Consider the following 23,228-nt stretch of genomic DNA (forward strand, 5'->3'; position numbering starts at 1 on the left):
ATAAGATTTTTCACTAATCTATAATAATCTATGAGGATAAGCGTTGAGTCATTGCTCCATTATCGTATTTGTGTAGTTGTGTGAAGTGAATTCAGCGTATGGTATCATAGCACTCGTTGTGAAAAGTTTGAGTAAGATGATGATGAGACGTTGATTGAGTGTGCCTCCCAAGTCTGAGAATGAATGAATGTGGAGAGATGCTGGTGGAGTCCGAAGTTACTCGCGTGATGCTAGTGAAAGCAAATCTCAAGTCTAAGCAAGGGGAAAACCCCAGGTCTTCGAATTGAGCATGTTTCCAAATGAATCCAACATATGGCATTGTAGCGCTCGTTGTGTGATGGGTGAACTATTGTAGATTATATGATGTGTGTTAACTATTTGATGCGATGTACTTGATATGATGTGACTCGATATTATTATATTATCTTTATCTTTGGATTCTATGTGTTTTTCCCAAAAAGGTTTTCTTAAAACCTGTCGCTTACTAAGTCTTTTTACTTACGTTTTAAGTGTTTCCTCTCTCTAGGTTGCGAGGCGTTGAGGGCATGTGAAGGTTGGTTCTGAGACGTTGTATCCTTGTTAAGGAGGGAAGACAGACTTACTCTGTAGTCTTACATGGCTTGGTAGCCATGGCATCTCATCATGTCTTTAAGGATTCGGAGCGTAAGGTTTCCGCTCCTTAACACCCAAACCTCAACTAAACAGGGAAAAGAGATGTAAAATCTTCAAGGAGTTGATGCGGTAGAGAAATGAAGCCCTAAAGATTGTCTTCTTACTCGAGGCGATTGGATGAACGAGGTAAAGAAGAAAAGGAGATTAAGCTTCACACTTCTAATTATCCGCCTCATAAAAGCAATAGAAGCGGCAAAGGAGAGAAAGGAAGATCCCAAGAAATGTCTTTGAGATTGATTATGGATAACAAAGGAAAAGAAAACGGGATTAGAGGCTTAACCACCACAATGCAAAAGGTTGCAACTTGGTGGAAAAAAGAAGGATGTGAGAATATTAGAGTCGGCTTATTCTATATAAAGCAAAGTTGTAAATTGTAAATTTGTACTTCTATGAGAACTAAGTTAGTAAAGAGGAGTTTTAAGTCATTCTGCTGTGTTATTTCTTGAGTATTTTCCACTGCAAAAGAAGTGAAGGTCTCTTAAGCTTAAAAGGAAGAGCTTCGTGAAGAGAGGAAAGGGAAAGTTGTTCCACTCACTAGGTGTTCGATGCATTATCTCGTGTGGGGCTATGCATTGAGTATCTAGGTTACACGTCCTCTAAATGGTCACTTAGAGTGGCATTTCGGCGGGGCGTGATAACTCTTCAAATCAAAAAGGTTATAAATGTTTTGATCCTTAAACAAAAAGATTCTTTGTGAGTTTGGATGTGTCTTTTCTAGAAAAAACAACCCAACTTCCCTAAAATTCTCTTCAAAGGGAGAAATCAAATTTGGAAGAAATTTTTTGGAATATTTGTATTCCTCTTTCCACTTCAGATGTTACTAGTTCTATGCTGCCAAACACAGGAACTTCTTAATCAGAGGGAGAAATACTATAAAATGATCATATTAATCGAGTTCCTAAGTTTAAGTTTTATACTAGAAGAAAATTCAATCAAAGTAGTCAGGACAAGATAGATAATCCTTTGCATAGCCAATCTAGGACTCCGACAAATGAAACTAGTAATCCTTCTTTCGTTCCTACCCCCCTCCCCCACTCTAATACCATATTGAAAGTAGTGATGAAGAAAAAAGCACAAGATTTACATGGAAACCCTACTACTGAAAGCTTAAAAAAACCATGGTGTAGGGATTTCTTATTATTTTCTTATGAAGATGATAATACAAAGTGATGACTTTATAAGCAACAAAGGCCTAGTTAAAAAAGGAATATAAATGAGGGGAATATAAACTAGGGCTGACAAGAAGAATGGCAACATAGGAGGTTCACTTTGGATAAATGACAAATTTATTTTAAATTGACTAAATAGCAAAATAGAAAAATCTGAAAAGAAAATTGCATGAGCAATGTCTTAAATGCCCCTACCTAATTGACAAACTTGAATCCTAAATACAATTGTTCAATAAACCCCAAATACCCTATAATTAAATAGAACTCCCAACACACAATTAACACCTAGCACCATTAAAGCTCCACATAATTTATGTAGTCGTTTTATATCTTTTTCAAATTGTGCGCTTTCAAGTAGAAATGATTGAAGTTAGTTTCCAGCTTTGTCCCCTTCAAAACCCTTTAAAGTCTTCATACATTTGGCACAAATCAAGAGATTTTCTTCTTGTCAGCTCCTCCGGATGGAGACTTACATGTCGAACAACCTACTGCAAACCCCAAAAAGAACCACGATGAAAAAATAGAACACTCACGACAAAACTCATCGTGAAACCCGCCGCAAACCCACACCAACGTTGGACGCCGTCAAACGCTGCTCAAAAAAGCCCGTTGTTGCTTATGTCGAAACTCCGACGTCTTCCTCTCCGTCGATCGCACTTTTCTCCTCTCTTGTTTGCAAGAAAAACTTTCTCCCTCTAATGTTTGTCTCTTGTGTCAGTTGCCCCCTCTCTCCCAATCTCCTTCTTTTCTTTTCTCAAATAAAACCTAAAAGAAGATTCAAATAATTACAAAAATGTCATTGAAGCATAATTAAAATTCTCAAATTTAAATTCAAATTTTTATTAAAAATATATATGATGTATTATTTAATAAATTGTTTAAAATATAAAAAAACAGAAAATCTTGTATTTATATTTGGCATTATTTTAGGAGAGGATCTAAAATTTAAATTCAAATTGTTATTAAAAATATTTATTGTTTATTATTCAATAAATTGTTTAAAATATAACAAAACTGAAAATCTTGTGTATATATTTGTCATTACTATAGGGGAGATTGTTGCAATCTTGTCCAGCAACAAAATAGCAGGTTTAATTAAGATTTACCAAATTTGAATGTTGTTTGCAAAATACACTGTCTTGTGCTATTTCCAATATCCTGTCTCATTTTTTGAGCTATTCAAATACATCATATTTGGAATATATTAATTATCCTATACTCAGGGGAACGATACTATATCTTGATGACCAAATCTTTTACCTTTTTGCATGTGTCCCAAATCTGTTGTTTATAACATCATTCATACTCGACATATACCATGTTTGGGAAATCTTAATTCTATTGGTTATTATAAAGTTCGTTTAGTTAAACAATCGTTATTATGATTCAATGACAATATTTAGAAAATCGTCCTTATTCTTGGTTTTGTAACAAATTCATCTTAATGTTAAGTTTTTTGGATTTAAAAAGCATATGATTATATGAGTCAATAATTATTAATATTTAAATATGTGATCATGATATAGAACGAATAGTTTATCACAATATTTAAAAGTATATATTACAGTGTAATTGTGTCAGCAATATATGTTATACATTCTATCAAATGTTGTGGATCTAATATGGAAAGAATAATATTGTCATGTAGTATGTACAAATACACTGTAACTCTATAGAAAATCAACGCAATCAAATCTAGCTGATTTAACCAATAAATCGATTTTGCTAAATTAAGAAAAAAGAAATAAACAATAAAACAAATTGAACAAATTAAATATATTCAAATTTATACTTCCCTTATATTTTCCAAACAAATATTTTCAAGTAGGTTAATGAAATATATTTATTTACTGACCATAAAAATATTTTTAAAAAGCTCAATGAAATATTCTCAGTTAAATAGAATTCATTAAGCTTTTGTTAATAAATAAATAAATTTGGAGATTATCAAAACAAATTAAAACTAATAAATTAGAATTGTTATTTTTAACATTTGAATCATCCAAACAAATAATCGTTATCTGTAGCATCGTTTTAGGGATAATTTATAAAATTTGAATTCAAAATAACAATTGTGTATTATGTATTATTTATGAAATTATTGTTAAATCAGCATAATTTTGGGGATAAAGATGTTGTGAATGAAGTTTGTTATCTTCAACATTATTTTAAGGAAGATAATCTAACTCAAATTAAAGTTGGGTATCTTTAGGATAATTTTAGGGATTCAAACTAACGATTTAAAATTAAGGTGTAAAATTTCGATTTAAAATTAAGGTATAAAATTTGAATTAAAACTAACAATTTTAGAGAGACATATATATTTGTAAACTCAAAATGTTAATAAATATAAATTATATATCATGTATTACGTCTATTTTTTGATAAATAGTTTGAATAATAAAAAATGTGAAATAGTTGAATTTATCTTTGGCATCATTTAGGGATACAAGGTATAATTTGAATTCAAATTGACGATTTTAGGGAATGATATAAAATGTAAACTCAAATTGTTATTAAAAATATGTAATATGTATTATTTAATAAAATTTTGATAAATAATATGAAATATAAAAAATTGTGAAGTAATTGATTTAAATCCTAATAATTTGTAAATCTAGTTGAAACTAAAGTCATATGCTTAGGGGACGTTGGTGCAATTTTCTCAGCAAAAGAATATTTTTTTTATTTAGTTAAGATTTACCAAAAGTGAATATGTTTACAAATGCACTGTATCCGAGCTCTGTGAAGGGGTATACCCGGGTAAAAAAAATTTTAAAAATTATCCGATAGGCGGTTTTGCTATAAATCAAATTATTTGTTGTATTTGCTATTTTTCTATTTGTCATCCAATATTTTGTTATTTTGACGGTTTTCTCTATAAACTACACAACTACTTTTGAACTTTCAACGTAACATGTAACAGGTCCACTAATCCCTAAGCATTATTACTAAGTATGTATGTATTTAGATTCGTTTACTAAAACAAATAAAATGTTTTTCAAATGTGGATTTTCCTGCAAAGAGTCTACTGAAGTTGCTTGGAAAAATAAACTAAGAGTTAAATGAAACTTTAGAAAAGTTGGTGTATATAAGGGAAACCAATTGTAATTAAGAGTTATTTCTGTGTAGAGACATTAAAATTCGTTACTAAGATTGACATTACGCAACGGTTATCTCCATCTTTTTCACATTACTAAAAAATTGAGGAGGGGACCTTTCTTATTAAGACAATAGACAGCATGATCACAACATGTATTATTGTGTTTTTTATTAGCTTATTCAAATACATCTATATAACTTTGTTATCTATTTTATTTCTTATTATTCTTGTTTTATTCCAACACATTTATATCTTTGTTTGTTTTTCTATGACAAAAGCTTGACTGGTGAGAGTTCACTTTTGACTATCAACTTTATAAATGTAAATTATAGAATTTAAGGAATAGTTATATTTCTTGTCTTATTTACTTGTACAGAATTGTGTATTTATTCTCTTATTACCCACATGTAAAAATATAGAATATTTCTCAATAAAATGTTTCCTCCTCATGGTATCATAGCAAGGAACTTTAATAAACCCGGTAACTCCTATGTAGTTGCTATTCCTGCCTCAAATGATTCCATCTCCCCCTATATTAATCTTCAAATAAGTGATCTTTAGAGCTTATTAAATGAGTTAATTTCATCATCTTGTGTAACGCTCCAACAAACTCGTTTTTGTTCATTTTGCTATTAATATTTATGTATGGTCTTGGAAAATTCAAATTATTGGGAGAACCTTATCATTTTGAATTTTCCGGTTTACTAAAGTTTGGGATTTTCCATTTTGTTTAAATATTAAGTATTTTTTTTATTTATTTTATCTATTTTAGTATTTAGAAATTATTTGGTGAATTAATGTTAATTGAAAGGAGGGTTGGTTGAATTTGGTGAGATTTGGAGAGAGAGAAGATGGTTGGTTTGGGTTATTTAAGGGAAAAGAAAAGAGATATTGTTTTATAAAAGCCTTGGGTCTCGTGCATAAAGAAGAAGAAAAAAAATCAAAGAAAGAAAGAGGGGAAAAGAAAAGAGAAAAAGGGAGAAAAAAAATAAAACCCTAGCCGTCGCACGCCGCCGCCGCCGCGAACCCGAGCCGCCAAGCCTTCCCCTCTCTGTTCAGCAGCTCAGCCGAGTCTGCAGTCCACCCGAGCCGTCGCCGAGCTTCCAGCCGCGTCGGAAGATCCGTCCAAGCCAATCCGCGCACGCCGAGCGTCCGCCGGTGCAGCCCATCTCTCGCAGTCGTCGCCCGAAGCCGAGCCCGCGTCACCCTTCGCGATCCGCAGCCGATCCGTCAGCCAGCCGCGTCCGCATCGCCGACGTTCACACGCCCAGCCGCATCGCGCCGCTTCGATCCGACGCAGCGCAACCGAAACGTCCGTCTGCAGCCGTCGCCGAGCGAAGCTGTGGTGTAACCGGACCACCCGCAGCCGTCGCGCCACCCGAATCCGGAAGCCAGCGCCTCGTCGCGCGAGGACCCGACCCGGCCGAAGCCCCCGCTCCGTGACCCGAAGCCCGGCCCGCGCCGAGTGCCTCCGACCCGGAACCCGAGCCGCGTGCACCCGCGAGCCGAGCAGCGCCCGCGTGCGAGCCGCACGTGCGTAGCCTCTTTACCGAGCCGAGCCGCGCCTGTCTGCACCACGAGCCGCGCCTGTCTGCACCGCGAGCCGAGCCGATCTTCAACCTCCAAGCCGAGCCGGTCCCTGTCCTTTTTCCAGCCGAGCCGCCAAGCCTAATTTGGCTCCTTCCATCCAATTTTTGGTAATTAAATTAATTATTTTGGCATTACCCAGTAAGACTCAATGTTTTTGGACACTAAATAATTTAATTTGGAATTAAATTAAATTATTTTCCTTAAGGGACGTCTTGGACCAAGTAACTGCTGCAGCGTGGGATTTCTTCAGTAGGGGCTCAAGCATTGCAACCTCTTTCTAGGGTAAGTCATTTCAACTGAGTTTTGAATCGTTATTCGTTGGTGACTTAATTACGAATTTTGGCGCATTAAACAGTTAGGATCTCGTTGCTTGGAAAGCACATTTGCCTCGCGGTTAGAACTCGCCAAGTAAATCTCCAGGTAAGAGATTTCTACTACTAGCTCCATGTTTAGAATTATGAGGTCACGTATACCTTCAATTGTGCATGTTGAGGACTAGACTGTACGATGCATGAAATTAATGATAGTATGATGCGATTGATGATATGGTTATATTATAGCATGATGTTGTGATGACGAGAACTGTTATGGCTGTACGACGGGTGTTGAGATGGAGAGTGAGATGATGATTAATCTGTTATGATTATATGATGATGCCATGTGTATGTATGTTGTGGTTAGGGTACCTGTTAGCTTAGCCTATTAGAGTCGTACCTGTATGGGTGTCCTTCGGGATCACCACCTATTTAGGACTGTGTGGTCCGACGGGACACCAGTCTAGCATGGATATAGATATGACTCGAGTGACTCGACGGGGTCCTCGCATCTCGATTGTCCTAGGAGTCCCCCGGGACACCGAAGACAAGAGTTACGTTCCTACGGGAGCGCATGTTGCACGTGTTCGGGAACGTGCCAGAGATTGGGTACCAGTTACAGGACTCTGATAGGAAGCTAACAGGCACCTAGTGGGACTAGTAGTGGGTCCCTTACTGAGTATTTTATACTCACTCTCTTCATGTCATGTTTTTTCAGGTAGAGGACGAGGTAAGGGCAAAGGCAAGCTGGCGAGCGACCAGAAGTGACCGTGGCGAGCCATAGGGATTTCTGCTTCCGCTTATTCTTGTTTTTGACGTTAGTACCTGAGTTTGAGTATTCTTCACTATTTACCACTTTTTAAAGTAGATAGGGCCCGAGTAGGACTTTAGAACGAAATTTCATTTTTGCATATTACTTTGTTTGGATTTTCATAAATAAATTTCTCAAACCTTATGCGTTTTTACTAAATTGTATGACTTAAACCACTTGTTCTACATTTAGTAATGACTTCGACTCAGTATAAGGAGTTGGGTCGTTACATCTTGCCGTCTCACCAGATAAACGATGGCTTCTTAACTCTGCCTATTGCAAATATATGACATCTAATATTTCCCTTATAACTACTTCTATTCCTGTAAAATCTTTACCTCCAATTCAGGCTGCTGATGGCAATTGCATAAACATCTCTCATATTGGCACCATTGGTACTCCCAGTTGGTTTTATTTTCCCTTAATCTCAAATTAATTAATTAATTAATGTTTTGATGATAAAAATTTATTATTTTGAATAGTTCATATCGTAAAGCTCAAAATAATGATTATGACACCTTTTGAATCACCCAAATCGAAGTTCAAACGAAAAAAATATTACTAAAAGAAGCTTAATGGAAAGATATCTGAGATGGTGATGTGGCAGCCAAATAATCAATTTGATACAATTAGAGAAAGTCACTTGGAGCAAATGTGGCTTTTGTTTTTGTTTCTTTTATTGACTTTTAAAAAGAAAATAAATTTAATATTATTATTTATCTTCGTGTCTAACTCTAGTTTTCGAGATCCCCTCAACCTGCAAATCCTAAACCATTGAAGTATTTGAGATCCCCCGTTGGTGCTTAAATAAAACCTATTGTAAATTTTAATTAGAAGGCAACATAAATTTTTCAAAAATAAATATTTTAGCACTTCAGTTGAATTCTAAACATTTTCTAGAATTATGTTAGGATCCCACCTAACAAGGAGTATCTCAAGAACAAAGGATAAACTCGAAAACACTTAAATAACAATCAAAGATGAGAATATATGAAATGTATATTAGATCATAAGAACAAGTAACAACGTAACTCTAGCATTTTCGAGAGGGCTACACTCTTTCAAGGTTCCATTACAAGGAAGTCTTTCTACAAAATTCTTCACACCTCTCTCCAATCCATCTCCTACTATTTTTAACAAAAAGACTTAACTAACTTACTAACTATTTACTAATAATATACACCGACTCAAATCCTAATTTTTAATTTAGTCAAAGTGAATTCTAGAATGGTGCTGAGTGGATATGAACTTTCTATTTTAAGTCGATTTGGTCATCAAAGAATAATAGGGTTCTAAATTAAAGTACTCATCAAAAAATTATTACCCCAAACGTGAGCTTCTGTGTGTCGTCGTCAACCGTGGGTCACCGTCGATGAGAAGACGTCAACAAATAGGTTGATAAAAATGTGAGACCTTCTGTATGGTGGTCACCAAAACGTGGGTTGTCGTCGGTTACCATAGGCCAAAACGTGGTCGACCGATGAAATGGAGAGGATTGAGGATTTGGAGATTTAGAGATTTAGGGAGGAAATTTTGGTAAAGTTTTAGCAACAATTTTATTTGTTGCTAAAATTATTTTAACTTTTACTGACATTATTTGTTGTGTTGCTAATTCTTTTAGTGACGCGAGTTAAAAATATGTTGTTAATAATAATATTTTGTGACAATTTTTTTTTATATCGCTAAAAATGATCATTTATTGACGAAAATTACTTGTGCTACTAAAACTTTGTCACTAAATAGTAAATTTCTTGTAATGCGTGAAAAGAGTCAAAAGAATGTTTTCAATCAAAATCCCAAGATGTGCTTGAGAAAGTGGATGTAAGTCGAGTTTTATCGAACCACGATAAAATTACGGTGTCTTCTTCTCTAACTCTTTTCTAATTATTTTTGCATTTAATTTTAGTTACATATATTCTTGTTGGTTGAGTTAATTTGATTGCATACTCTATTACATACTTTTTGTCAATATTGTTATTTAACATATTTTAGCTAATTTTCTTTGTTTAATTTAAAATTTATCTAATTAGTTAAATTTAGGCTTGTTTGTTAATTAATTAAACCCTATTCACCTCTCCCCTCTAAGGTTGCCATACCAGTTCAACACCAGTTTGAGTCTTCCATATACTTACTATGTCCCAAACTTAACCTTTAATCTAGTGTTAGTTGGTCAATTCTGTGATGTTGGCTTAACTGTTTCTTTTTTTCCAAATGGTTGTTAGGTTCAGGATCCGCAAACTAGGATAAACGATTGGCCAAGTCGCAAAGTGGGAAGATTGAGCTCATATCCCTCCAGTTTCCTCCTCCTTCATCTATCTTTACTCCTATCACTGACTCTGATACATATCAGTGGCACCTTTGTCTTGATCATGCTTCTTCTGAAAAACTTCGTCATTTAATTTTCGTTAACAATTTGAATAATGTTACTAAGTTTGTTCCTTTTAATTGCTTAAATTGCAAACTCGCTAAACAACCTACTTTGTCTTTTTCTTACTCTAATTCTATATGTGATAAACATTTTATTTAATTCATTCTGACATTTGGAGTCCTACTCCTACTATTACTTTTCATGGTTATCGCTATTATGTTCTATTCATTGATGATTATTCTCGATTTACATGGATTTTTTTCTTAAACATCGCTCTAAAGTATCTCGCACTTATATTGAGTTTGCTCATAATTCACACAAATTCTCTTGTCTTGTCCAAAATTCTTCGTACTGATAATGTCTTGGAGTATAAAAACTCCACTCTTCTTTCTTTTCTCTCCCAACAGGACACTCTTATCTAGTGCTTTTATCCCCACACCTTTAAAAAAATGGGCATGTTGAGCGTAAACATCACCACATTCTTGACTTGGTTTGTACCTTCCTTCTTTCTACCTCCTATCCTGAGAAATTTTGGGGTGAGGCTGCTCTTCTGCCTATACCATCAACCAGCTTCCTTCCTCTATTCTTCAAAACATTGTCCATTTGAAAGAGTATATGGTACTCCTCCCAACTACTCTAGCCTTAAAATTTGTGGTTGTGCATGCTTTGTTCTTCTTCATCCTCACGAACATAATAAACTTGAACCATGTGCCCACCACTGTTGCTTTCTTGGCTATAGCACAGAACATAAAAGTTTTCGTTGTTGGGATCTTCTTTCCAACAAACTTCGTATATCTCATCATTGAAGGGATGAAAACCCTTTACAGCGGAATAATTACAGAAACCCAATTTTAATTGAAACCTTAAAAATACCAATACATTGGCAAAAAATTACAAAAACAATTTTTATGGTTAAACATGCTTTGAATAAAAATACAGAGAAGAAAATTTACGCTCGTTGACGACTCTGAATCTACCAATCATCAATTTGGGCACCACCACTTGGAAACCTTCCTATTCTCTGATTGAGATGGTTTGTGGGAACCAAAATTGGAATAAGGAAATTTTTCTTAGAGAGAAAATTTTGCTCAGAGAGAAATGGGAGAGCAATTCATTTTCACAGAATTCACCACCATTTTTGTTACGCAAAGTATTCCCACTTCTTAATAAGTTGGAGATAATAAATGGGAACGTGGGAAAACCACCCACGTTCCCTATTAACTTAATAATAATTATTAAATTAATGTATATTAAACTAATTAATTAATTAAATTAAATAATTAATTAATTTAATAATTAATTAAATCATATTTAATTAATATTTTCATTTAAATCATATTTAAATGAATATCTCTCGCATAACCTATAGTTTTAATTTAATTAATTTAATTAAATCAAGTTTAATTAAATTAAATTAAACTATTAATTAATTCTCCAATTAATTAATTTCTAAATTAAATATCTTATATTTAATTTAATCCATAATTTGAATCATATTCAAATATAAATTTCTCTCATAACCTATAGTTTTAATATGTATCATATACACATTAAATTTTAACTTATAGTTTTAATATGAATCTAATTCACGTTAAACTAATATTTGAACTTATTAAAATATTTTATTCTCTCGTAAATTAATTTTGAATCATATCCAAAATTAAATTTATATAATAAAGTCTAATTAAAATATAAACTTTATATTATAATGTATCAATATGCATTATATTAATTCCCAAAGTAAATTTGAACATTTCAAATTACAACAAATATAAATAAATTTCATTACTCTTTATGAGTTAGGAAGGGGACCTAATGGACCTACAGATCAGAAGCTACAACGATATGAGATTAATTAGCTAAACTCATTAACTACATTAATCAATATTCGTTAAATGTGTGTACACTCCATTAAAGACTCACAGCTGAACTCTTCTCACTGTAGATATATTTCTGTGTCCACGGATATAGACCAATACCAGTAAGTTAGTCCTTCACAAATGTTCGTAACACCAGCTTGGTCAAATTACCGTTTTACCCCTGGGTTACCTCTAGTCTTTAAATACCAGTGCTCCTCTAATGAACAACCTGTTTATGGTCCAACCACTAAACAGAAACCCCTCTCGTGCCATAGAGAGAGTAGGGCTCTTTGTTCAAGTCCCAGAGATACCATATAAGGGAACACTTATCTACTTACCCTAAAGGTGGGAATGAGTGAATTCCATCTTGTGTGATTATATTCTCAGCTCCCTGCTCGATCTTGTCCCCAAAATGATAAGCATATTGAGTCGGAAATTTGGCCACTCTCACCCGTACAAATCAAAGGACAATCCCTCGCAAACAAGAGTTCATAATACACTCAAGATTGAGACTAAGTCACCTAGGTCATCCTAATGAAATAGAAATCCAACTAGTTAACGGAGTTACATCTAGTGATTACTATTTCGTGGTCCAGTCTTATGCAAACTCATTGCATAGAATACCCTCACTCGCATGTCGCATGCATGAACACATTGGATCAATGTATTTGTATCAAATACAAAGTGAGCCGTATCCATAGTGTTAACAGGATAAGGTACCCAACCTTAACCCTATACTATAGACCCTTTAAGCTGATCTTGAACATTGATCCCGTATGTCTCTACATACTGTTCAAGACTCATCAAACAGCTTAGGATGTTAGTTTATTGGATTTAGGTTATTAAGAAAAAACTAATAATATAATCAATAACACTTATTGAAATTATAATAATAATATACTTTATTAATGGCAGTCAATTGATTATATTTACTATCTATGAGTTTTAGGACATAAAACCCAACAATCATGTCACCTTTTGGGAGCGTACTATATTCTCTTCTTTGTCCTCATTCCATACCTCCTTCTCTAGTCCTCATCTTTTCTTCACTGATACATCTATTGAATTCTTTTCTCTCTCTGAGTCCACTTTTGATATTGAGCTTGCTCAACCTGCACCTTCTCTTGCAAATCTAAATCGGTCGCCTGTCTCCAATGATGATTCTAAGTTGACTCCAGATACCCCTCTACGTCGTTCTACTTAGGTAAGGCAACCTCTCATCCATCTTCGAGATTATCATTGTTTTCTCCATATTATTTCCCTTGTTGAACATACCTCTTATCAAGAGGCCAGTGCTGACCTTGTATGGCAGAAAGCAAAGAATGATGAATTGCATGCTCTTGAAAAGATGCACACATAGAACTATATGTTGATTTACCTCTCGGTAAACGACCCATTGAATGCAAGTGGATTTACAAAATAAAGACTCACTCTGATGGCACTATTGATCATTATAAGGCTCATCTTGTTGCGAAAGGATACTCTCAAGAATATGGTATTGACTATGAAGAAATATTTGTTCCTATGGCTTGAATGACATCTATTCGAAGTTTGTTAATTGTTGTTGCTGCCAAGCAATGGCCCCTTCTTCAGATGGATGTCAGAAATGTTTTCCTCAATGGGATGCTATCTGAAGAAGCCTATATGAAGCCACCTCCTAGTACTTCTCCTCCTCCTCACATGGTGTGCCTCATGCATAGAGCTTTATATGGTCTGAAACAGGCTCCACGAGCTTGGTTTGCACGTTTAGCTCTACCATTACTCAACTTGGTTTTGCCTCCAGCTCTCATGACACTGTGCTCTTCACACGTCAGACACCTCATAGTATTGTGTTCTTCTTCTTCTCTATGTTGATGATACGATTATAACTAGTAATGATCCACAGGTCATATCCAACCTCCAACATTATCTTGGTCAACACTTTGAGATGAAAGACAACCTTGGATCTCTCAACTACTTTCTTGGCCTTGAAGTCTCTCAGCGTTCGAATGGGTATTTGTTGTCTCAAGCAAAATATGCATCTAATCTTTTAGTTTGCTCAGAAATCACTAACTCCAATACTGTTTCGACGATGTTAGATCCCAATGTTCACCTAACTCCTTTTGATGGTGTTCCTCTTGAAGACATGAATTTGTATCGAAAACTTGTTGGCAGTCTCATCTGTCTAACAGTGACTCATCAGGATGTTGCATATGTTGTTCACATTGTTTGTTAGTTTATGGTTGCTCCCGAAACCATCCACTTTACTATTATTTTGCGCATCCTTCGGTAAATCAAGGGAACTTTGGGGCATGGACTTCAGTTTTCTTCTCAATCCTCTCTCGTATTATCTGGCTACTCTAATGCAAATTAGGCTAGGGATCCTACTGATCGACGATCTACAACAGGTTACTGTTCCTACTTGGAGATTCTCTCATTTCTTGGCACAGTAAAAAAAGCAAAGTGTTATCTCTCGTTCTAGTACTGAATCAGAATATTGTGCTCTTGCTGATGCTACCATTGAACTCTTATGGCTCCGTTGGCTCCTTGCTGATGTGGCTGTCCCTCAACAGGGTCCCACACTTCTTCATTGTGACAATCATAATGTCATCCAGATTACTCATAATGATGTTTTTCATGAGCATACGAAACACATTGAAAATGACTGTCACTTTGTTCGTCATCATCTATCGAGCAACACTCTCCTTTTACATTTTGTTTCCACTATTGAGCAATTAGGAGATATATTCACCAAAGCCTTACCATCTAGTCGCTTTAGTCAGTTACTTATCAAACTCAAATTGACATCTACTTTACCACTTTGAGTTTGAGGAGGGTATAAATGTAAATTATAGAAGTTAAGGAATAGCTATATTTCGTGTCTTATTTACTTGTACATAATTGTATATTTATTCTCTTATTACCCACGTGTAAAAAATATAGAATATTTTCTCAATAAAATATATCCTTCACAATGTTATTAATTATACTTTATAAATATTTAAAAGAAAACACCTACATTATTTTATAAGTGTGGCTTGTTCAAGAAACTTAAGCCTTATTTGGTCACAATCTGGCTCCACTTTGTTCAACCCTGCTGCAACTCATACTAGAATAGGTAGACCCTCACTGTCATATGAGACTAAAGAGACATAGTATTTTAGGTAATGATAACCCTGTATATATATATTTATAAGTTGATCCCAGGGTTCCTATAATTCCCTGGAATTAATGGGGTTGGTCTTTTCTCAGCAGATTACACTCCTATATGGAAATCTAAAAGTTATGGGCTCATAATTAAGATAAGACAAAGCAAATATGTCCATTAATGGCCCAAATGTAAATGCTAATTAATTTGCTACCCAACTATGAATTCATTATTAAATTAGGTTTTCTTACCATGCACGCTCGCGTTGTTCCATCAATGCTCGGATGGTTGCAGCGCCAACAAGACAACGATGAGTGCTCGCCCTTTCTGGAACCTCAACCTACTGTGACTCCCCACTCGTGCCATATCTATTATGGGACTTTTTTTTTTTTTTGTTTTTTTCTTTTTTTTGTTGTCTTTTCCACCTCTTTTGAAGCTTGAATATTGCTCTATTAACTCAACCAAAAATCAGTCAAATAAAACAACTTTTGAATTGATACTAAAATGGCCTTCCTAGATGATGTACCTAACACTTATAAATCACCACTTTTACTGAGTAAAGCTATCAAAAAAAAATTAACCAAAAGGCAATCCAACATTAGAAATCACAATATATATACAAGTAAATAAGTTTATAGGGATTCAGAAATCAAGCATAATTTTGCCAACTGATATGGCTTAATTCTATTGGAAGTTTCGGGTGGGGCAATTAAAACTTTTTTTGTAATCAAAATTCCTTCCCATCCCTTCCCTTTTCAAAAAGTTATTGGTGTTCGTTGTTTGTTAGGTGAATAGATCCATACTTCCAATTATTCCCACTAAAGGCTAAAGAGGTCTTTGACACAACCCCATTTTATACAATATTATCAAAATCACATCAAAAAATAATAATAAAATTATTACTAACAAAATAATAATAAAATATAAAGTCAAGATCAAAATTCTCCCAAAAGGAATTATGCCACTTGTCAACACTACAACTATTCTCCCTTCTCCCTTCTAATTCTCTTTCTTTTCTTAGTTCCATGCATTATTATTATTTAATAACAATTGGGAGCAATAAATAATAAAAGGAGATTTAATTTTTATTTAGGAGAAGTGGTAGTTGTTACTAAAATTAAATAAGCTTTCAAAGTTAATATTATGATAATGAGTTTGGGCATTTTGAGGAGAAGAACTACTCATCATAGGAAAATGCTTAGACATGAAGTCTTTTTGGCTACAAAAGGCAACCACTATTCTTCATATATATCACACTAATTGATTACTTTCCAACCAAACTATAACCAATATATAACCCACATTTCTTTTTTCTTTCTCTTTAGCCACACACACACACACCTCTCTCTCTCTCTCTCTCTCTCTCTCTCTCTCTCTCTCTCTATTCTCAAAGCCCTTTCATTTAATTTGAAGGTGACCTATTGATTAAATGAGTCCGGTACATCTAAAAATATCAACAAAATTGAAAATGAATTATACCATCACTCTTCATTTAAGTTTGTTAGTATTAACTTAGTATCAAACAAGTAGGTTTAGTTATATTGAGAGTCGAAAAGATTCTTAACGAGCTATCATCTCTCAACGACGTTTCACACATTGCAGGATCTTGATTTCTGGTCCTAATTAATCCAATTTAATTTAGAAAATATTTATGTGCAATCTAGGTGGTTGCAATTTGATTTTGGGTCCTAGTCCATTATTATTATTATTATTTAATTAAAATGGGTTTATGGGGTTGGAGAGAAATCTCCAAACATTTGAATTGCCCCTCCTAAAGGCAACCATTAATCATCACAGACTCCTAATGTTGGTGGTTTGAAAGTAATTAAAGATTTATTTCACGAAATAATGTTTCATTTTATGATAGCTAGTATATTAGATCGGTTTTTCTAACTTTTGAAAACTTAAAAACTAATGATAGTTAAAAAAAAATAAAAGATTTCGAGAACTTATTATATATTAACATATGTACAAACTAATAATTTAATATTATCAAGAAAAGAAATAGGAAGAATATTATAAAGAAACCATCAAAACAACCACATTTTTAAAAAAACCAAAAACAAACAAACTTCAAACTGTTGTGAAAATTCACGATCGAAATACAGAAATCGAGAAAATATAATATTAAAATAATAATATAATATAATAATTAAATAATTAAGAAATTAAGAAAAATTAAAAAAATCTCAAATTTCTCCAATTTCTCCAATTTCATTAGATTTCTCAATATTGGTGCGTCTTACAACTCCACAAACAGCCACTATTTATAGGCAATTTGGCAAACGTGTGGATTACATGGCCACTAAAACTCCATGTTTACTTGACATATGACATGAGTGTCGGATGATAAATGAGTCAGACATGTGACTATAGTCACTAAGCACACTAATGATCATCTATTTATATTATTAGTATTTATAATGCAACTCTATTTGATAACTACGTGATTTTTTTTATTTTAAGAGATTAATGTTGTAATAATTCTACTCGTAAGTTTTGGTTTTATTCATCCAATATTAATATTTTCAAAACACTCAACAAAAATACGAAAAAGAATAGATTTTAGTTTTAAAATTGGACCAAAAATTGAAAGGTTTTTTTAAGGAAAAAAAAAAAAGAAATATGGAAACAAAGAGTATGAAATTAAAAACAAATAGAGTTTTCAAAAACAGAGAAGTAAAGTGGAGATGGGTTTTAAAGAAGAAGCAAAATGGACATATACCAAAATGAAAAGGGTATTAAAGTAAATTCACCAAAACCCACCAAAAAGAAGTTCAAGGTTCTCTCTATATAAACCAAGCCACCATCTTGTCCATCTCCCATAATATCCACTTTTTCTCACCAACAAAACACACATACACAACACATACACACTTCATCTTCTTCCTCAAATTAAAGATTGAACAGAAAGAAAAAAATCAAAAACCATGGATCAAAATGGAGTAGTTCAATTCCAACACCAAAAGACAAGCATAGGAGATCAAAAGAAGATGAAACCCACCTCTCATCCAACACTAAAAAAGGTAACAAAATTACTTTTTTCACTCTCTCTCTTCTCCTTCTTCTTCACTAACCTTCCATTTCACTTCCATATCTCCTCCCATTTCTTCAACCAACCAATTGACAAAAACTCCATGTTCCTCCTTTGTAACGCCCTCCTCGTTTTCCTTGCAAATTACTCCGGTCTCTTCAAATCCCTCTCTTCTTCCCCCAAACATCTCGACACCAATTTCCGATTCTTCGACTTCGGCCTCGACCTTCTTCAGAAGCCGTCATCGACTCACTCTGAAACTCCAGAAGAAAAGAAAGATGACGCACAACAAAACACACCAAGTTTTGAACAACAAGAAGAAGAAGAAGCGTTAGGGGAAAGGCTTTTTGGAAGTGAAACAGGGGAAGTTGTAGAGATGATTCAAGCAGAAGAAGAAGAAGAAGACGACGAAGAAGAAGAAGAAGAAGAAGAAGAAGGGAATTGTGGAGTGATGAGTGATGAAGAACTCAATAGAAAGTTTGATGAATTCATCAAAAGAATGAAGGAAGAAATCATTCTAGATGATGCTCCAAGAACTCTAGTTGTTGTTTGATTATTATTATTATCACTACTTAGTTTTAGGCTAAATTACAAAATCAAAATTAAAATTAAAATATTTTAAATAAACTTCCTTATTTGTTTTTAAAATATTTTTATTTTTTTAAAAGGTGCAATAATTTACTTTTGACCTTTCATGAACATTAGATTGAATTTGAAATTTTGAATCAGTGTTGTCATGGTGTTTAAGTTCTAAATTTTAGTTTTATACACTGTTTCCAAGCATCAATTTTTGTCTAATATTCTGATCAATTTTTACTGATTTGAAATGTTTCAGAAAGGTCAAGGTAATTATAACTTTTGAAAAAATATGGATATTTTTTTAACAAATGATGACGTTTAAAAGTATTATTTTATTTGTAATTTAGCCTTAATTTTATTAAAATGATTGGAAATCTTAAAAGAAAAAAAATAATAATAATATATGACACCTCAAAAAATGTTTGTAATATATGTTTTATCTTCTTATAGCATATATTTCGTCGACAAGATTAATTTGTACCTATGAAGTGTTATTATTACATCTTTATAGATAAACATTCAAAAATCTGAAAAGAAAGATATTAATTATAGATTCACAATTGAATTCAGAATCTGAATTGAAATATTTATAATTAATTTATATTATCAATTAAAGTAAGTATAGGTATAACGCAGTGAATAATAGACGTAAATTCTTTTATTGGGATGAAAGATTTAAATTATTATGTTTGAAGATATTGTCCTAAATAAAATTCATATTATTTAATATCAAATAGAGAATTGTGTTACCAAACAAAGGGCATTTTGGTTGTATTGTTGGATGCGCAAAATTATTTGGAATTTGGTAGATCTCTTCAAAAAAGTTCTCTCCTTTTTATCAATTCATTTGGGTCACAAGTTTTCTTTAAAGTTTCTTCATTGGTTGGTGGCAAATTATCTTCTTACACAACTTAAAAGGTACAGTACTTTTAAAATTTTACAAAATTGGAGTTTGATATATTATGTAAAAGTTGGTTCGTTTTCTTCTGAACAGAAAAAAAAAAAAAGAGAGAGAGAGAAATTATTAACAGCTTAATCAAACATATATCATAGTGGTCAATTAAATTGGTTTTGGATTTTGGGTTTTGAAAGTTAATGTTAGGGAAAGGGATTACTTACTCTCTTAGATTTTCTCCCCTATTTTTAGATTATATTCTTACCGAAGGTCAAATTTTCTCTTCTAATTCGTTTTAGTTCCACAATTGTAAAATGAGAAAAAAGATTAAACTAAAGGCAAAATAATTAGAGGTTAAACTAATTGACTTTGAAGATGCTAATTGTTTATGTTATCCACCAAAATTGTTAGATTTAAATTTCATGTCGAATATGATAGTTAATTGGTTTTGGGTTTTGGGTTTTGAAATTATGCTTAAACCCTACTTTTTACTTCTAAATTTCTTTCGTCTATTTTCTATTGATATTTTTAAGAAACCAAACAAAAGTTTTTGAAAACTACAAACATAAAAATAAAAACCATATTTAGAATAAACCAATATTGGTTGGCTTAAAAAAAAAGAAAAGACATGATCTGATCATATTAAGTTATGGGTTTAATTTATGGTGGTTAGATATCTAAAAATCAATTTTCTACGAGTTTCTTTAACATCTATCTAATATGATAAGGTTAGGTAGATTGTCTCCTTAAATTAGTGGAAGTGCATGTAAACCGATCCAAATAACAATATACCAATACTAAGGTATAAGAAAAAAATGGAAAGAAATAAGCAAAATTAAGAAACCTATCAAACTAAAATTGGTATGAAGAATTGGCCTTAAAGACAAATATAATTTAATTTTAAAACATTAGATTAATTATTTAGGTTTAAAATGAGAATTCATCAATTAATTTAGTATTTTAGGAATGTTAAATATTTTCAAAAGGAAATTAAGCGGTGATCAGCCAAGCGTAATGGTCCAAATTAAAATTGAATTTTCAACTCTTCATCAAATCAAAGGTAAACCTAAACTTATTTAACTACATGTATTATCCACACAATTTAACCATATTTTCTAAAAGAAAAATAAACGGATCTTTTTAAAAATATAAAAAAAAAAAAAACGTCAATATATTTATACTTTATAGAACAATTTCAAAAACTGAAAAAACTCAGAGGCCTACCGTGTAAAATACCAAAAATGTTCCATCAACAACTCCGTCAACAACGCATGCCTAATATATTTGCGATTGTTTGGATTTGGTTATTGTTTGATACGCGATCGTTTAAATGATTTTTTTTTTCAAAATTTAGTACACGATTTTTTTAATTCTTTTGGTACACGAGATCGTTTACTTTTTTTTTTTACAGAATCGTTTATTTAGCTAGATCTTTTTTTTACACGATTGTTTACTTTTTTACACGATAGTTTACATTTGGCTACTCTAATCTAAATGATTTTTTCGATGTAAAAAAAAGAAAAAAAAGAAAGACGATGGAAAAAAATCGCAACGAAAAAAAGAGGAGGAAATGTAGAAAGACGATGGAAAATATTAAACGACGTAAAGAAAGAATTGAAAAATAAGAAAGATGATGGAAAGACATTTACAGAAAAGAAAAAATAGGAAAAAAGAAAGACGAAATCGCAGGAGGAAGACGATGAAAAAAATAGCAAGAGGAAGACGAATCACAAGGAAGAAAAGAAAGATGGAAGGGCAAACCTGAAATATTTAAAACATGACTAACTTTATGGGTTTTATATGAACCGTAAATAGTTTGATGTTTTGTTACATTTACCGATATAATTAACCTAAAGCTAAAATCTGATTAATAAAATAGAGAAAATTTAATTATATAATAGAAATATTAATTACATAAAATGATCATGTTGTTTCCTTTTTCCTTTCTCTTTTCCTTTAAAATAGATGAGCTTTCAAACCCTTTCCCTTCAAAAGAATCTCATTCTTCTTTTAAGGAAATAAAAAATAAAAGAATACTATCCTCTAAAAAAATTTTGAAAAACCTTACTATAATTATAATATACTTTTTTAGGGAATAATAATAATACATATAAACCATTTACATATTAAAAAAAATTATCAAAAATAAAATATTTGGGTTTAGTTAATTATATAATAATAAAAGTATACTGCTAAAACAAAAAACACATTTAAAATCAATTACAAATTAACTTTTCAACCTCAAATGAAACTACAACACAACAAATACTATATTCTACCCATCAATCAATGTCAACACTTTGATTCTTATGCTTTGTTGATTGCTTTGTGACAAGAAACAAATATTCTTTTTTGAAAAACTTTATTCTCTTTTTTCTATTATATATAAATATTAGTTCTATAAGGAAAAAGTGTTTTGACTCACAACTTAAAGACTTTTTGTTAACCTAAAAATTAAGAAGCAATATAGCTCATGCATATTTGTTTATCTATTCTTCTCAATAATATAAATCATTTTTTTCATAAATTCCAAACGCACAATTATATATCTACTTTTTCAAAACATAATTAAACTTACGTTAATCATATAAGTTTACACAAAATGATCGAGTTTTTATACGATTTGTATATAGATAGAATCCATCTATGTTATAAGATTAGTCCTTGAACTAATATATTTGTCTAAGACTGATTTTTAAACTTTCAATCCATTAGATCCCTAAACCTTAAAAAAAAAAATTGTATTATATGATTTTAAAATGTATTATATGAGTATCTAAACTTTCAATTTTTGAATTTAATAAAATTTTTAACTTTGGATTCTCGATCCTTTGATATTGTTCTTATAGCTCACAAACCTATTCATTATATACATGGGACAAACACAAAATTAAAAGAAATTTTGAAATCTATTTGTCATTTAATAAAATACAATCGAGTATCAAAAAAAAATGAAGTTTTAATTAAAGACATATTTATTATTTTTAAAACTTAGTATTCTATTAGAACAAAAAATTGAAAGCTTAGAAACCGATTTAACATTTTCAAAATCCTACCATCATTTATTAGACAGAAACATAAAAATCGTCGTTAAGAATGACAACGAGGATGTAACATAAGAGTTGATAGACTGAAGTTATAATTTTGGTTACACAAAATTTTCAACCCCAACTTAATTGCTTCTAAATGTCTCCACAAACTTTTCCTTCGTGTGAAAGAAAATGGAAAATTTTTAAAAATAAATAATTTTAAAAAACAAGAGAGAGAGAGAGAGAGAGAGAGAGAGAGAGAGAATTTGATGTGAAATTTAGAGAAGATTCGGATTCTTATAAGAAAAAAAATAAAATAAAAAGCAATTGGAGTGAATATATATTTTAAAAAGTCAACATCTACAATATGCTTTCTCCTTTTTGATGGATATAATCAATGATCAATTTAATAGTTCAAACTCAAATGTGCATCTATTTTCTTTTACATTACAAAACAAAAATTGAACAAAGGATCCCAAATGCCCTTTCTAATTTCTCCACTTTTTATCAAAAAATATTGAGTTATTTTTTTAGATTGAGTTATATTATGTCATCTATTTAATTAATGTTCTAGATTTTTAATTGAATATAGACTTCCTGGATGGAAATTCATTTCTAGATTTGTCAGAGTTTAGCTTAATTAAACTAGATATAGAGATACTTTAGAGTTATGCTCCT

General features: G+C 32.2%; 1 long non-coding RNA gene across 1 annotated transcript; it reads left to right on the forward strand.

Annotated features, from left to right (window-relative positions):
• Positions 1-6,185: 6,185 nt before the first annotated feature.
• Positions 6,186-7,818, forward strand: LOC127149908 (uncharacterized). Its single transcript, XR_007821775.1, has 4 exons — positions 6,186-6,641; positions 6,740-6,816; positions 6,890-6,954; positions 7,567-7,818. It is a non-coding gene; the product is annotated as an uncharacterized LOC127149908 (long non-coding RNA).
• The last annotated feature ends 15,410 nt before the right edge of the window (positions 7,819-23,228 follow it).

Source organism: Cucumis melo, chromosome 1 (genome assembly GCF_025177605.1).
Source record: "Cucumis melo cultivar AY chromosome 1, USDA_Cmelo_AY_1.0, whole genome shotgun sequence".
Taxonomy (NCBI): Eukaryota; Viridiplantae; Streptophyta; class Magnoliopsida; order Cucurbitales; family Cucurbitaceae; genus Cucumis; species Cucumis melo.